This window comes from Scophthalmus maximus, chromosome 5, assembly GCF_022379125.1.
Source record: "Scophthalmus maximus strain ysfricsl-2021 chromosome 5, ASM2237912v1, whole genome shotgun sequence".
NCBI lineage: Eukaryota > Metazoa > Chordata > Actinopteri > Pleuronectiformes > Scophthalmidae > Scophthalmus > Scophthalmus maximus.
Window position 1 is genome coordinate 11,202,209 of NC_061519.1, and position 17,792 is coordinate 11,220,000.

The following is a 17,792-nucleotide window of genomic DNA, read 5'->3' on the forward strand; positions in this document are numbered from 1 at the left end:
AAATGTCTGTAGCATCTCCTCCATTAGTAGCAATAATTACCTTGAATGACGTGTGAGGAAATATTGATTCATTAGTCCAAGTCAGGTGGATTTAGCTGATATTAATCTGCAGCTCAAAAATTACAGTGGCTGAAGAGCTAAAATCCTTTGGAGACTTAGTGTAAACAGAATCCTGGTGATCCTGACTGTGGTTGTGTGCAGCGACAAAAAGATATCCAATTGAAAATCAAGCAGAACTTTACTTGGATTGAGCACAGAGCGCGATCAACTTTCCAAATAAGAGTATGGCGTTTCGTTAACTGGGTTGTTTTCTCCTTTTTCATGCCAAAAAGCGAGACTTCAAAAGGACGAAACAATCCTCCTCCGGAATCTGTGCAGCGCCTCTGAAAGTGGATCATCTCCACATCTGTCTGAGGTCACCGCTGGGGAGCAGGTGTTGGCGCCTCCGTCCCGCCTGCTGATTGGATGGATGGATTAGCCGCCTAACGAGGGGAATTTGTTTAATCTGATAATTGTCTCAGCGACGAAAACATATTCAGTAATTCTCTCTGGCCACTGTTTTTCTTTCCTCCTGATTAAAAGACACTTTCATTCTGGCACACACACACACACACTATGGAACAGTTGTTGTTATGACCAGGAGACAATGCTCTGAGGTGTGCTGGCGCACACATACACAGAAATACTCAGTCCCCTGTGTGTAGGCCCCCTGTGGTATGGTAATGAGCTGCTAATCTCTCTGGTTTACACAGCCAGAATGTGTGCGTGTGCGTGTATCAAGGTGCAGTGTGGAAAAGCCTGAGGAATTCTCTTAGGCCGTCAACCTTCTGCTCTCACTTGGGCGCAGGCTGTCAACACATTAAATTGTGGAATCTATGCGTTTGTGTGTGCGCGCCCGTGTGTAACGGAGGGAGAGAAATACAAAGTGAAAACCCGACAAAAACACACCGCAAAGGCGAAAAAGAGAGAAAAGGGAGAAATTAGGCTGGAGCGGGGGGAAGCAACAGTGTGTGGAGGCAGCATCAGCACAATTGTTTTTACATCGCTTGAAAATGTACAATTTTCATCATCTGATCTTTAAATCCTGACTATCCTCTCTAACTCTCTCCTCTGCCTTCTGTTTTTTGTGTTTTGATGCTGCATCGGGGTGCACGCATGTGTGTGTGTGTGTGTGTGTGTGTGTGTGCGCTTGTGTGTCTGTGTATGTGCGCACGCATGTTTATTTATTATGCCGAAGTCACATTACTAATTAGTCCCTGGGAGAAGCCCGAGGCCACTTGCAAAATCCCACTGATTAAAAACAAGTCCAAATCCAACCTTGTGTCACACACACACACACACACACACACACACACACACACACACACACACACACACACACACACACACACACACACACACACACACACACACACACACACACACACGGAAACACACATTCACAATTTGCACTCACACATATCCCACACAGCCATGTATGCGCTGAGGAAAGCTACTTACTGTCAAGGCAAGAACATGTGTGGGCGAGTGTTTGCGAAGCAGAGCACACACATGCATGTTGAACGGCTGTTGAACGGGTGCTAGGGAGCTGTCAGTTGTTAAGGCCAGTTTAATATTTAAACTCGCCATCTAAAGTTATCATGCCCCAGGGTGGCTCCTGTCACACACACACACACACACACACACACACACACACACACACACACACACACACACACACACACACACACACACACACACACACACACACACACACACACACACACACACACACACACACACACACACACACACACACACACACACACACACACACACTGGCACACAGACTTGGATGCACACGCTCAAAGCCTTCAGGAGCCCCAGCTTGTCACAAATCACACTCAAGATGTCAAGGGCATCGTGCATTAGCAAGTGTGACAGACAGCGGCGGAGAGACAGACGCGGCATTATCGAAGACGGAGAGACAGAGTGTCTCCAAAATATTTTCTTCATCTTCATTTTGAATTATGTTTACATTTTCGTTTTCTCAGCCAACGAACGAAAGCCGCACCGATCACTTGTACTTGAATTTTTAATTCACGCAAGAGAGGGAGGGCGGGTGGATGGGATGGGAATGGATGGAGACAGGGGAGTGGAAGGAGGAGAAGAGAAGGAGGAAACAGTGACAGCGTGGGGAGACGGTGGAGGGAGTGAGGGGACGATGGGAGACGTGGAGAGGAGGAAGAGGAAGAGGAGGAGGGAGATTGTGATAAATTGCTTTGAACTTTAATGGACGTCTCAGATGCTCCTCTGGTGATGAGTTCGGACAATACACAACATTACTGGCACACGTGAGGGCTGATTGTAGCTGACAGCCAAAGAGGCATGTCCCCATCGACCTAGAGCACACACACACACACACACACAGACACACACACACACACACACACACACACACACACACACACACACACACACACACACACACACACACACACACACACACACACACACACACACACGGATGTGCACACATGCTTTCCAATAGTCAACTGAAGGAAGAAGGCAGCGAGGCAACTTTGTAGTATAAAATGCAGAGGAGATGGGGGGTGAACTGTCTGTGAATAAGAAAGTGTGTGTGTGTGTGTGGGGGGGGGGGGGGCATAGAAGAGGTGTTAAAAACTCAAGAGGGAGACTTGGAGACGGCGGAGGGGAGGAAGGAGTGAGCCGGGGAAGGTGTTGCCATATGGTCAGGGTTGGGTTCAGACAAATAAAATGTTGCCTTCTCTCCACAATGGTTAACTACACACAAATGAATCACTAATGGTGCACTCATTCACAGTGACAAACCCATAGACACACTGATGCTAGTACACACACACACACACGCACACACGCACACACACACACACACACACACACACACACACACACACATTGGCTGACATGTGAATGAAACTCAAAGACATTCACACAGAAGGAGCAATAAATGTCGATGGAGGTGGGCGGGCCGGCGGGGTTGGGAAGTATGGAAGGTTGTTTGTGAGGTCGGAGCTGTGTGTGTGTGTGTCTGTGCAGCAGTGTATCGTTGGAACCGCCCCTCTTCCCTTCCACCCGGTTGCCTCTCTGTGAGTGTGTTAGTGTGTGTGTGTGTGTGTGTGCAGGGCTGTCTTTGTGTGCGCTTGAATGGGGGGTTTGTCCCTCAATCTGTGCCTCTCTACTTCGCCAGATTTCTAATGATTTTCCAATGATGATTTAGGTTGTGTCTGTGTATGTGTGAGAGTGTACAATGGCTTAGTTAACCCCTCTCTCTCTCTCTCTCTCTCTCTCTCTCTCTCTCTCTCTCTCTCTCTCTCAGAGTCTCTCTCTCTCCATTCTGCCTCTCTCTTTTAATTTTACTAATAAGTAAATAGCAGTCACCATTAAAACCAAAATGTTAATATTGTGTGCACAGTACTGCCAGATGATCATCTCCCATAGCTTACTGTCAGATTGCAGACTGATTTCTGGACAGTTGCAGTTTTTCCAAATAATTTCATTGTCACCCTCATTCTTCAGGTCATTTTCAACACTTCCTTCGATGGTTCTTTCAAGGTTGAGCCAACATTTAATGTTGGCTAACGAATAGCACCGCATTCGTGTTGCTGGAACAGATAAATGTGCGGAACACAACAAACAGCATTGGAGACTGAAAAGGGAAGAGAATCTGATCAATTGCAGCCACGCCAGCAGCCGTGGCTCTAGGGGTGAAAGTGTCGGCCTGTTAGTCCACCAGACTGAAGTATCTCAGATCCACTGGATACTGTATGTTGCCAACCAAAAGGTTTTCTACTGACTTGTGTCTTTCCCAATGACTTCCCAATGATCTTTCTTCATTTCTCTTGCCACAGTGAGGTTGACTTGACAATTGTTGGATCAATTGTCACGTCATTTTTTGGTTAGGTCAAAACTCCAGGTTGTCCAATACTTTACTTTATGACCAGATATCTGCTAATGACAATCCCCATCAACCTCAGTTGTGTTGTGTTTTGTGCTGAAAATGTTACCATGCCGACACACTAAACTAAGATGGTACAGGCTAAACATCAGCATGCTGACATTACTGTTGCGAGCACCACTGTGCCTAAATACAGCTGCTAGCACGGCCGTAGTTTCTTTGTCTCAGAAACATTTTCCACATCCCCATTACCACATTTTCGTTTTTTAAAAGCATCATTGCTGCTACATTTACGCCTGCCGTCCACACGACTCCGGAGTTTTAGAGCGCCTCAAAGCTGCTTGCCCCGTTTTGGTTTGAAAACTCCGGGGCTACGTTGTAGTATATGGACGGGTTTCCTGATTGGTTCTTAATGGTCACGACACGACTCAACACCTTAAGTACTAGTTTCACCTCATCCTCGGTCCGCGAACAGGAGTCCATGCCATCACTTTTAACCATTAGTATTTTCTATAACTAAGCAACCGACTGCAGAATAGATCATGTGCTTCCTGCTAACACCAGCATGCACAAATCCAGACGCATAAGGGATATACAAGTCCACTACCAATGTGTGAAAGGCCCAAGCAGCAGGCGACCGTGACGTCACCCATTGGTACGTGAACAGCAAGTTTTGAAGCCTTTGAGTTTAGCATTTTGTCCATTTCAAGGAAGTCCCTCAAAGTTGATTTTCACACTGGAGGGAAATGATTGGAAGCTAGTGGCTGCCCGGAAGGTGAGAAATCTGTGCGGCTCCATTTTTAGTCCACGTTAATAAAAAAGTTTACGGCTTGAAAGTTGACTCAGTAAAACATGCAAAACCCACTGGTATGCTCCTTCACTTGGCATTGATGTATCGATGGTGGACACGTCTTTGGAGCTCTGCAAAGTAGGTCAGAACTTCCCAAGTTAGGAAGTCAGCCAGAGATCCGTTGGGGTGGGGGTGGGGGGGGACGAGCCACCGGAGCTTCTGCCATGAAGTCACTGTTTAGTCCGTGTGAACAGAGGATGAGCGGTGAGAGCGTGTATCAGTCTGAACAAGAACCTCTGTGTTTCACAGCGAGACAATGCGTTAATGTTTCATAACTGTACAATTATCAATGCGTGATGCCCCCCCCCCAAGTGTCTTTGTGTGTGCACGTGCATGTAGGTGTGTGATTTGAGGCGGAAGCTGTTGTGCGGCTGTTTATGCCTCGGTGCATCCTCTTTGGGTTTATTCACAAGAGGATGACCTGTGAGCTCCAACGTGTGGCAGGCATTTCTGTGTGGGTGTGTGTGACGGTGTGTGTGTGTGTGTGTGTGTGTGTTTGTGGGGGGGGGGGGGGGGGGGGGGGGGGGGGGGGGGCGGACAAGGGAGCCATAAAAGATTCAGCTCCTCTGGCTGTATTGTTGTGGAGATAACAAATGCTTCCATTTAGTGATCATGCATGAGTTATAACTCCCAGGACATAGCTTATGCCGTTTGGGGTCCGTGTGAGCGTCTGGTTCTGTGTCCACACGCGCTCACCGCTTCCACGCGGCCAACGAGTGGTCAGACCTTGGCGAAAATGGACGGAGTGGAGTGAGGGCATTGTGTTGTCTGAGTACAAAGGAGCCCTTTGTGCTGCGATGAGGGTTTTTTTAGTTAACATTTTTATGCCTAAGGTGAGGACAAACACAAAATTCTGCCTGGCACATCAGAGAGTGTGGTGCCTGATTCTTTGCGTTCAGCTTTTTTCTCTTACGCACGCACGCACGCACGCGCACACGCACACACACACACACACACACACACACACACACACACACACACACACACACACACACACACACACACCGATGGACAGACACAGGCAGGCGGATGAAACGCAGCTACAGTACGTACATACTACATAGACACACACACTTACACAGGGAGCTCGATTATGCAGAGAGGACCTCTCCATCCAATTTATCACAGGCATGAATTTCAGAACAAAAGGGGAAATATTCCACCTCAAAGAGCAGAGAATTTCTAACAGAATGCCTGAACGCGGCGCACCGTCCTCGCCGTGCACTTCTGATGCCTTTGTAACGCTGAATGAGTTATAAAGTCGGTGAGAAACAATTTGTGTGAGTGTGTGAGTGTGTGCGTGTGTGCGTGTGCACATCCATAAGGGGAAGCCGCTGAGCACTTCAAACCAAGGGCCTAATCAGCACCCCATAGCCCACCCACACAACCTCTCTCTGTATCTCTCCCTCTTCTGCTCATCTTATTTTCATTCCCTTTTCCCCCCACGGACTTGCCTCTGCATTCTTCTGCCCTCCCCTCCTTCCAGCCCTCTTTCTCTCCCCTTTCCCTCTCCCTGCTCCTCCCTTGAGATGGCGGCGGCGGGGAAGACGGGAGGGCGAGGGCGGTTGGGGGGGATACTCCTGGGAATGTTGGGCATGTAGAAGACTCAGCTCTGAGGTCAGCAGAGTGCTTTCCCCCGTCCTGGCGGTGTGGTTGGAGGGTGAGGACAACCCGTGCTGATCTAGGATCAGTGTCCCTGGGGGACCGGGCGGTGACAAGGCCGCTGGCGAATGCTATGACTCTGCTGAAATATTAAAGCTAATGGGATCGCGGTATGTGCGTGTGCGTATTTGTGTGTGCAACGCGTGTCAGCGAGAGGGTGAGTTGCCCGTAAGCTGCAGCCACTCGAGGTGGAGTGGTGTGAACAAAGTGGAATGGAGATGGATAATGCATTACACTCTAAACAATGGCATGGAAGAGGGAGTTTAGGCCGTGATAGAGCAAAACCTACTTCTAAGTGTGAAAAATGTTGGAGGAGAAGAGAGCGGATAGGAAAAGTGGAGAGGAGGGGAGACGGGAGGTGAAGAAGAGGAGAGAGGAGAAAGGACGATAGGAGAGGACTGGAGGAGAGGAGAGGGAATGAGAGGAGAGTGGCATATAGAAATGAGAATGTAGGACTGTTAAGATCTTTCAGCTGCCAATAAATAGGCACACACACAGACACAGACACACACACACACACACACACACACACACAGCGGCTTCAAGCTATCATACACATTGCCTGGAGCACAATACAGCTCGTTAGTGGATACATGCTCAAAACGAGTCCCTCTCTCCCTCTCCGCAGCCCCTCCTTCTCTCAAGCGGTTGTCAATGTTATTATTTCCAAATGAATACACAGAAATGCACTACACTGTCTGACGGAACATACGTATAAAAGAACATACGCTATAAATACGATCCGTGCGCCACGTGACAAACGCACAGTGAGAGTAAGAGAGAAGTGCCATGCTGCAAAACACAGAACTTCATCATGCTGTATGTTTCGGGGGGAGGAGAGAACAGGAGCAACAATTAAAAATACAGGAGTCGTTTGTGTGTGTGTTTGTGTGTGTGTGTGTGTGTGTGTGTGTGTGTGTGTGTGTGTGCGTGCGTGCGCGTGCGTGTGCGTGCGTGCGTGCGTGCGTGCGTGCGTGCGTGCGTGTTTGGTAGCACCCATCAACACTTGTTCTTGTGAGACCTGAGAGAAGTGTGTTGGAATCAGTGCCGCTGCAGCTCTTGGGCATTCGGTTAAATTATAGATTTCAGTTCACTGTCTCTGTCACTCTGGCACACACACACACACACACAAACACACGCACAGCAGGCAGATGTGGGATCTTGTTGCTGAGAGATATAGACAGAGCGCTGTTGTATCACAATGACTGCGGTGTTAATTAAAATCAGACAGACGTTCGCCAAAGAAATAAGTCGAGCTCATTTCCATTCTGATGCGAGAGCAGGAAAAGTAGGCCACACTTTAGAGGCACGCCACCTTTGCAGCCCTATGGATGAGGAACGACTGACTGGTCGGGAGAGGAGAGGAGAGGAGAGGAGAGGAGAGGAGAGGAGGGGAGGCTTCCCTTGTTTGTTATCCCCTCACAGTCCATGCAAACAGCAGACTGCCATACCAATGTGTCACACCCTCTGGCTGTCACCTATCAAGTCTCCAAAGGCCAAGAGTGGCCCACAGACTAGACTGTTACCAACCCCCCCCCCCCTTCCTCAGGCATGGCAGCGTCAACCCTCTTGTGTTGCCTCTCACAAGGCCCACTGCCTCTTCTAAAGGCTGCGACGTGGCCTCGCCCTGAGGGCATAGTAACGGTGAAACTGCGCGAGGAGCCAATGTCGTCCCTTAGAGTTGGTCACACGGGCTCATTTTCATAAGCTGTCTTTTTCTTTAGAAGACACGCAACCACCTACAGCGAGCACGCTAACGCACACGCAAGCCTCTCATCGGCCCCTCGGGGAGATGTACGCACAGGCCGCACACACACCTAATTGTCCCCAAAAAGCCACCCGGACGTGCCTGCCGCGACGCGAGGATTTGAAGGAATTCGCCTGCCGAGGGGAACCGTGCTGGATTTCATCATTCAAATATTTTATCCCCACGCTTCAGGACAATTTGTCACGTGTTGGTGAACATTCTTCGACTGGTTTCCATTGCCCGAAACGAGATGGGAAAAGTTTCCTGCTCACACGCATCTGTGAGTGGAAATTGGAGTGGAAAAGGTCACTCACTGGCAATATGGAGGGGGGGGGGGGCTTAGAAGTGATAGATGATGTAAATTTCATTCAGATGAAAAGATAATCCATTAAACCAGTGAGTCAGTATCTGCTGCACTTCATCAAAGCAGTGGCTTCAGGTGGTGTACTGGTCTATTATTATATGCTACAGGAACAGTTTCTGGATTTTGGCAGAGGTCTGTTAATATCTAATATTGATTGGTATACAACAGTTTTTGTCCAAAGGTTAAAAAATATATATATACCTGCCCATCCGCACCTCTGAAGTAATTAAGATTTTATATCTACTCTGTTTAATCTGTCCAAATACTGAAGTGTAAATATATTCTGGATTATTTCTTGCCCGAACCAGTAAATTCTGTGAGTCTCCAGACCAAGAAATAGTCAGGCACGTCCGTCCCAGTAATGTGGTATATGATCGTTTTTGTACAATTTTGGTTTTTGTACAGTTTGAACAAAGGAGATACAGTGGGTTGATGAGTGGTGAGGTGGAGTTTGTTACCTTTGGACAGAGCCGGGCTGTTTCCAGTCGTAACGATGAGCTACGATTCTCTGGATCTCTCGGGGCGCCGAATAGCTCGCCGCGGATCCTCCTGGATGGAGATCTTCCTGCTGTATTCTCACACGGACATTTTCTGAGGGTTTTTTTATGAGGGGTCTGGCAGGGAAGGTTCAGGAAAATGTACCTTCCCTGTGACATTTCCGTTGTCGCATCCTGTATACAGCCCCTCTGGAAAAGTTCCGGAAAATGTCGGGACCTCATTCAGTGCACGTCCAAAACTCCAGCTACACGTGCCCAAATACTTTACTTACATTAACACTTATGTTCCTTATGTTCAATCCACTACATTTACGTGCTGGCTTTTCTGTTCATGATTTTACATGAAGACATTTCCAAGGCCCATACTTGCAGTTAGATTGTCCTGTTATTGGTGACCCATGATCACATGTATGATCACATGGGAGATGGGCACACGGTCACACTGTGAAATATGGTAAGTCACGTTTGAGATAAGTGGGAAAAATACCAACTATGATGGCTCATTATGTCAAACTGTGTATCTCAAGAGAAGGTGGAGAGGTTGTTCCCCCTCCAATTGGATCTGCACACTGACAGGCACGTCTCCACGTCGGACCACATACCACTTCTCTCCGGCCAATGGCGGACGTTTCATCTGTCTCGTTAGGGCCTCAACTGGCGGGACGTGGCCCGGTTATAGCCGGTCCGCGGGGGTCGCCGGGGCCTCAATGCGAACTCCCGCTGCTCGGGCCCATTCTGCGCCGTTTAGCGAGGTAAAAAAACAAACACTCCCCGGTGGCTTTTTGTCTCGCGTGTGGACTCGGATGGTAGAATGGCTCAGCACGACGCGCCTTTGAAGCTTTTGACGCGCCTCGTTAACAGTTTAAATTTACACCTGCCTCTCACGCATTCCTGCGGGATGCCCCCTCCTCCCCCTCCTCCTCCTCCTCCTCCTCATCCCCCGCGCGCGCGTGAATGGGGATGTTTGTCCTCGTGAACATTTACACTCTGTATGACGTCTTAATGAAGTCGCAGCATATAGGCGATGCGGTCCCCGCGGTTCTCTCCATTCGCCGCAACGTGTGCGCCTTAATAATTCCTTCAGGGCTGCGGAGTTCTTTGCATGCAACAGCATGAGTGCAACGTTCTGCTTGTGTTGATTAATAACTAATAACCATGCAGAGCCAGTTTGCGTGGGTTCTTGAGACTTGATTGAGGTATAGACTTATAGTGTAATATGCAATAACTGGAGGTAATCTCAGATGCGCTCATGGGCATTCAGCCCAAAGAGTGTATAAAAGCCAGGCTGCGGGTTCACTGCCGGGAGCCATTATCCTCACTTAATAAATGCAAACATTTGTTCCTGATGGCTCACTTAACCCCTTAATTTATGTATGACCACCAGGGCCCCATTCAGGCGAGAGCCCATCGGTCAAACAGGGCCGCGGAGAAAGGCGCCGCACGGGCCCCTGCGCGTTTCCAGAGCCGGCGCTCGGACGCACCCGGTTGTGCAGTGCGCATTGACAAGTCGGTTCCGGTGTGTAACCGATTTTCCGCTGCCCGCGACGGAGCACTATAGCTGGCCCTGGGTTTTTTGGACATCTGTGGGGGGGGGGGGGTCAGGGGTGAGGGCAGCCCCCGGAGCTGCGTCCATCTGTCCAACAAATACCCACGTCTTCACACACACAGGCCTGCTAAACACCTCTAATAGCCTGTGTAACATTTGCATTAGCGGCCCCTAATGAGCGGGCCAGCGCGAATGGAGATCAGGCCTATTAAGCTATCAATGAAACACACCGCCTTCGTATAAATGATTGCAGAGTAAGATGAAAATAATGACACAGTGCACATTTTCTCCCCCCATTATCTTGGCCCAGAGCGCCACGCAGCAGCCCGAGTGGCTTTCTCCGCGTAATCAAAGGATATCAGGCTGGAATCTGGGACACGGACGCGCAACAGCAACTTGGAGAAGGTTTCCTAATCCTCTCATCTTTTTTTTTTTCTTTTTAAAAAAAAAAAAGACACATTGGCTGCCACTGTCTGATTTTGTGCCACTTTGAAAAGAAACATGTGAAAAATGAATATCATATATACGTGACTCCACTCTTTTCCTAAATCCAACAAATCAGATTGTCATGGATGTGGATGCTGACGTTTGTCTTTGGAAGTTGAAGATGTGGATTCTTTTAATTGAGGAAGGAATTTTAAATTCAAATATAGGCTTATTCCTGCTGCTGAGTGTTTTCCTTGCTTTTCACTGTTAAAGGGGAACTGACCAACAGAACCCCCCCCAACACATATTTATTTGTCATAGTCTAAATAAGAATGAATAAATACATTTGAATCGATATCTTCAGTGTTTAAAAGTGATCCTGCGTTAACTGATTTATGTTGGCCATTATATTAAAAAAACGAAATGTCATAAACATTCATTTGGTGTTTCCTCCGTGTCCACCTGATGGACTGAAGTCCCTAATTCCAATCTGCTTTTAGCTCTGTTTGGGTCTCCACCAATTCAAATATCTGGCTCCTTTAGCAGCTTCATGCTACGTGATGTTCACCAGCTATAGTGCTCACTTTGAGTCTTTCTGCCATTTGCTGCTGATTAGGAAGTGAAGAGTCGTTTCATCCATGTTGCTGGAAACAAACTGCGAGTGCTGGGAGACTGAATCACGACAGACTGTAAAATCAAATCAATGAGCTGAAAGATTTTGAAATGCTGTGTGTGTGTGCCGAGGTACTATCAATATGTGCAACACCTCTCTCAAAGCAGCAGTAGTAGAAGTCATGCAACCCAATGTTAATATGATATTATTGATTATAGTATCTTTAAAAGATAATTATGATTGACTGCACGTTGGACCTTATTTTCGGAAATGCTGAAAAAAAAAGTCAGGACACAGCGTGGGACATTTAGAAGGTAAAATCAGGAATTTCTTTCCTGCGACTGACGACGAGGTGGGGCAGTTACTGACCATACAGGTGACGTTTTGCCTTCACCTTTGCTAGTCGAGTCGTGACCAACCGATCTATACACCACCGTTTTTGTACGTCCATACTACAAAGCAGCACCTGAGTTTTCAGAGTAGAACATTGCCGGCAGCGTTTCCAAACTTCTCCATTTCAGGCGCTCGGAAAAAACCTCGGGAGCAGTGTGGACGGCAGACACAACAGCAGCGATGCGTTTTAAAACCAAAACGTAGTAGTGTAGGTGTAGCCTAAGAGGTACACGTACTCAACATAGTCGAGGGCGCACACAGTTTGCCTGCACAATTAGGGGTTTATACACTTTGTGTGTACTCGCATTTTGGTTTTACAATCAAATCGCATGGTTTAGACAAACTGTTGTCTTATTTACGTCCTGTATATCTGACCTCTTCTGTTTGCCCTCTTTTCTCTTTGCAGTTTTGCCATGTTCCCAGTGAGTCACTTTTTCAAAAACTGAAGTTTGAATGGATCAAAACTGAATCTGAATCTGGCAAATAATTTGTTTGCACATGCAGACGCACACACACAAACACGCTAACTGCTGGATAACAAACTTCAGATCAACAGTGACAATCTTAGTTCCCAGATCTAAGCAAATCACTTGGTGGGTACAATGCAATAAAAGACATTCGAGACAACAATTGACTACTGACTACGAAAATGAGAAATAGACTGTGAAAAAAAGGTCTGTACCATATCACCATGAAAATACTGGGCTGAAAGGGATCAGTCAAGTTGTTTTTGATCACCAACTCCAGCTGACGCATCATTGTTTCCTCTGTGCCACAGTGTGGGAACACAATGTGTCGTGTGCACCTGCAGTGCTTTTTCACTTTGTGTCAAGTCTCTGCAGCAATGCAGCTAACTGGACGAGATGATCTAAGGACAAGCTGTGGAAAGTTGAAATGCTACTGGGTTTCTCGTGTAGCCCACCACGCGCGGTCTCTTCCGAATCGAGTCCGCTCAGCTGTATAGGGAAATACGGGGTTTTGAAGGGCCCGCTTGGAGGCCCCTGTACCCGGGCCAAGCCCCGCCCACCAAACGCAGACAAAAAGGCCCTTGCCCTGGCGGAACGAACCGAGTTTGGCCCACTCATTGCGTCCGCTGGCCCCACAGAGACCCTGAATATAGAACAGCTATTCTATCTAATGAGGCAGAACTTCATGGCTGCCTCTATACAACTTTGTCAGCCTTCTGTTCTCTGGCAACAAAGCCTGAATTTTTTTTTTTTAAGTTTCACCCTTTTTTTTTGTTTCCCAGCGACACACAACTGTTAAGATGAATCGAACGCGGGCGTTTTTTCCCCTCTCGGTGACGTGAGACGAGCGTAGCAGACTATGTGGAGAAATGGGGCGCTTAGATAGGAGGAGCGATCAAGAATAACGCCTCCGCAGGGAGAGCTTTGATGACATGGGGGTTGTAGTTTTATGAAATAGCCCACATTTTGGCTTTGTGTCGAGGGTCTGTGAGGAATTGTGAGTGAAGATGTTTTCCTCTGCTTTTCATTTTCCAAACCGTGTAGATATATACTTCCTAGGCAAAATACTAATTTGACTATTCCTCATTTATTGTAAGCGAAGATAATTGGGTGCTTCCTGCTGTGTGTGTTTGTGTCCCTGCAAGGATCCCCGTGTTTACACAGCTTCTTTTTTTTTTTAATTCCTCTTTGAAGGCAATGCGGAAACCACAATGTTGCACGCCGACAGCCTTTCATAACTTTTTCACTCGAATCCATACAACACAAGTGGGGAGTCAAACGGTTCTGTGCTCAGAGCCTTAACGTTATATTTAGGGACTGCACACAAAAAATGATTTCATCCTTTAAGCCCCTCCTCTTGATGTAGAAAGAACCGCATCACCCTGATTTGCCAAATGAAACAGCAGTGTTGAATTGGTATAGTTAATTTATGAATGTACCCCAATTTAGAAAACATATTTTCACACAATACAACCTCAACCTGATGTTTGGGGATGTTTGCCGTGGTGAAACTACAAATTTCCGAAGATGGACTAAAAAAAACCGCAGCGGCTCCATCCATCATGTTTCAGTGTGTTTTACCACCATGTGACATCAGATGTAAATGATTCATATGCAACGGTAACTTACATGATGACGTGCGTCTCTTCTGGGTCATATTCATGCTCATCTAATTCTATTTCGAGTGAATCGTTTACATCCGTGCATGGCGATTGCTAACGCAATGAATTGTGGGCTGTCTATTTCTCCTTTCCTTTCACATAGGAAGCTCCAGTGTACCCTAGGCTAAAGGAGATAGGAAAGGAAGCATTGAAGCTCCTTTCCTATGCATTTAGAAAATCCGAACAGCTCTTATCATGGCTGCCGATCAAATACCTCCGGGTCACTTCAAGATTTAGGAAACTTCTGAAGCCAATTTGACAATTCAATCTCACCATGTGCTCCCCTGTCCTGTTGCCAGTTCGGCTCAGTAGCACCTTGTTGCGAGTGCTCCAGAACTTCCTAGTGAAGTCTTCCTTGGTTTCTGATCATTGCTCCAGAGTTTTTGCCTTTTGCCCAATCTTTTTGACTTTTAAAAGCATTCAGAGTTCTGCGATTGAGTTCAAGCCTCGTGAACTGGTTCCTCACACTTATGCGTTTCCAGATGTTAGTATGGACGCAGATTATTGCGGAAATGGAGCACAAAATGCTCGTCTGTACGAAGATCCTTTTTTCCCGCTTTAAAACAGCGTTCCAAAATGAAAGCATATTAGCGAGGGTGAAGCCCGACACTGAGAGAGAAATAAAACGACTAGTCCTTTGACACGGGGTGCGGGGCCTTGCAGGAATGCTCAGTAGTCCAGCCACGACTGAAACGCAAATGGCTACTAAAAAACCTCATAACTCCAGGATCTCGACTCAGGGTCAATTCCATCAAGCGCCATCTATCTGCATGTCACGTCTCCCACGTGAAGTATACAATTCACAGAGTGCTGACAACGGGCGGCAATGTGAGGCGCGAGGAGTTTTCGACACACCTGATCAGAAGGGAACAGCATCACCGGACAGACACGCCGACTCGTGGGCCACCGCGCAACGGAAGGTCTCGGCTGGTTCACTTCGGCGGCGACCTCATCCCGGGGCTGAGGGTGACTGATCCAGGCGATTCTGAAAGATAATTTTGTCCTTTTAGCAGATAGCACACTTTGGTGAGCACATTGTCTTTGCTGCTTCGCCTCATTAGCTCTCCCATGGCCTGCATGAACAATCAAGGCAGGGCTGCTGAAATATTGATTAGCTCTACAGTGAGCGCAGAGATATGTCTCCCTTTTTTTTTGGTGTGGGGCGTTTTGGTGCATATAGATGAATATAGTTATTTGTCTTCGGCGGTTGTTTACTCCCAAGGGAAAACAATGCCTTCCCTACAAAGTCTTGCTGGCGCATGCAGAGAGGACACACTGATCACATAATACTGTGGTTGTGTGCAGCCTGCCTTCTGTGTGCCGTACGTGTGTGTGTGTGGGTGTGTGTGTGTGTGTGTGTGTGTGTGTGGTGTCCCCTCGTATTTTGCTTTGTTTTATATGAGGCATGTGCTGTAATGTTCAAAGAGAATTATATAGTATTGTTTATGGACGGTGACTCCATAAACAGGGAGCTTTAACGCCCTGCGAGCGAGGAGCTGCATGGCTGTTTTCTTTTTTTTTTTATAGCCAGCTGGACTCGTGTTACCTGCACAATCCTCTTTAGTCACATTAATGTAGGTCTGTGCCATGCTCTAAATAGCGCTGCGGGACTTGAAACGGCAAGGAAAAAGTAGAGAAATGGAGAGAGAGAGAGAGAGAGAGAGGGTGTAGGAAAAGGTAAGATGGAAGAGGAGTGGGAGCGAAGAGATAAGAGTGAGGAATTACAAAGTAAGTGAGAGTGGGAGTTCTGTTGCCTATCAAACAGGCGAGTTTTAAAAGAAGCGTCTCCTCCTTGGCTGCTAATGCACTTGGTGATTGTCGTGTGTGACTCACAGAGTCTATAAAGTAGGTTAGTGGGTTGTTGCTTAAAGTTAAAGAGCTAATAAGCTTACTATTTTTTTTTCTCTTTTTTAAATTCATGATGGGAATCAGTCAGAATATGTCACAAAGTCTGTCTGTGATAATGAAATCAGTAAAATAAAAGGTTATTGACTTCCTTTTTTAGACTGCAGATCAAATTCTTTGATTTGGCGAAGAGGAATTGCTCATTTGAGTATTTCATGTGTCTCTGCAACACAGAGTAGATGTTAGCAAACATGCGTGAACATATTCGGTGTTGATTTTTCACTGTCTCACACTTGTCAGCTCCAAATAACAGTGTGTGATGGAGCTGATCTGATTCCGGAGCAGCTGCTCGGAAGTTACCAAGTGTTACTTTTAATTCTTCTTCTTTAGCTGTGCCATCTTTTCTTTCGTTTTTGTGCAGTAATGCTACTGTTTACTGCTGTGTCTACAAAATTCTAAATTTCTCATCCCGGGGATGTTAAGTGAGCCGTTTGGCCTCTAAAAGTCTTCTCTACAGATCCCTGTATAAGCCCCAGACAATGTCCCATTGATTGATGGATTATCACAGGCACTTATGGCTACCAACCTGTTTTTTTGGGGCTACAATCAACCCTGACACATTAGATGCAGGTCATCTGCATGCTGATGCCTGCATGCATGCTTTTTGAAACACACGTGGAGGACCACGCAAGGGGGAGAGAAGAAGAAGGAGAAGGAGAAGAACAAGAACAAGAACAAGAACAAGAACAAGAATAAGAATAAGAAGACGGGGAGACATAACTTCACATGAATGATATCCAGACGTCTGCCATCCCCCCCCTCCATGCTTCTCTTAACTCAACCACCCCCATCTGTTCATCCGAAGCAATCTGGCACAGTGCAACCATCAGGTGCGCTCACACGCACACACACACACACACACACACACACACACACACACACACAGAGACAGACAGACAGGGCCCCTGAGCCCCCGAGCCAATTTCCTTACATTAAGTCACTGACTTTAAGTTCCTGCTTGTTTTTTGAAATAGGGAAATGAGGTATTCGGAGAAACTTGTATTCACATGACATCCTCAGATCAGACACAAGCTTCTAATTCTTCCTCCCCCACCAGACTCTCCCCACTACCATAAGCAAGGGGCTAAAGTTGGTCCCATGTACCTACACATATATAACTCCTTTATTCAGGCGTGATGTGAGAATGTTTATGGGCGCTCTTGCTGACCTCCCCCTGAATCCCGCTCCGGAGCGCAGTGATGGAAACGGCTCTACAGACAAAAGCTGCTGAGACTCAAAAGCAGTGAAAGGAAGAATGAGAGGGGAGGGAGGGAGGAGTTTGCAGGGGTGGGGGGGGTGCAGGACCGCGCGAGCTTTTAAATCATCATTGGAAACTCATTAGAAAGCTGGCGGGGCCGGGCGGAGACGGCCGCACAGATTGCGCGCTCCCGAGCACAATACCGGTAATGAAGTGGAAGCGGAGAGGGAGTGTCCGCGGACAGATTTCTTTGCAGTAGTTACTCCACTGGCCCCTAAAGTTTCCCCAACAATCTGCGCGAGGGGTGTAAAAAAAAACAGAAAGAAGCTGTATTCATGAGATGTTAACTGTTTTGTTCGTCGGGAGGAATTTATTCAAAGTGTTGCAGCTATCTCAGAGCGACAGATGGGCCGGACGGGTGATGGATCGGGGCAGGAGTTAACTAAAGAGAAAGGGAGATGGGGAGAGGGAGAATACATGTTTAATGGAACTGGACGTTATCAATCTGGTGGCGCTCTGGAGCCAGTCTGCGCCGGCTGCTCCA

At 47.3% G+C, this 17,792-nt stretch overlaps 1 long non-coding RNA gene across 4 annotated transcripts in view; it reads right to left on the reverse strand.

Annotated features, from left to right (window-relative positions):
- LOC118311772 overlaps nt 1-17,792 on the reverse strand; it is a 38,960-nt gene that overhangs the window by 9,312 nt on the left and 11,856 nt on the right. For 3 of the 4 annotated variants that reach the window (XR_004794066.2, XR_007030735.1, XR_007030737.1), the window contains exon 2: nt 15,001-15,130. This is a non-coding gene — a long non-coding RNA (uncharacterized LOC118311772). Of the gene's footprint in view, nt 1-9,000; nt 9,376-15,000; nt 15,131-17,792 lie in introns of those variants that run through there. The other variant, XR_007030736.1, reaches the window with a different exon arrangement.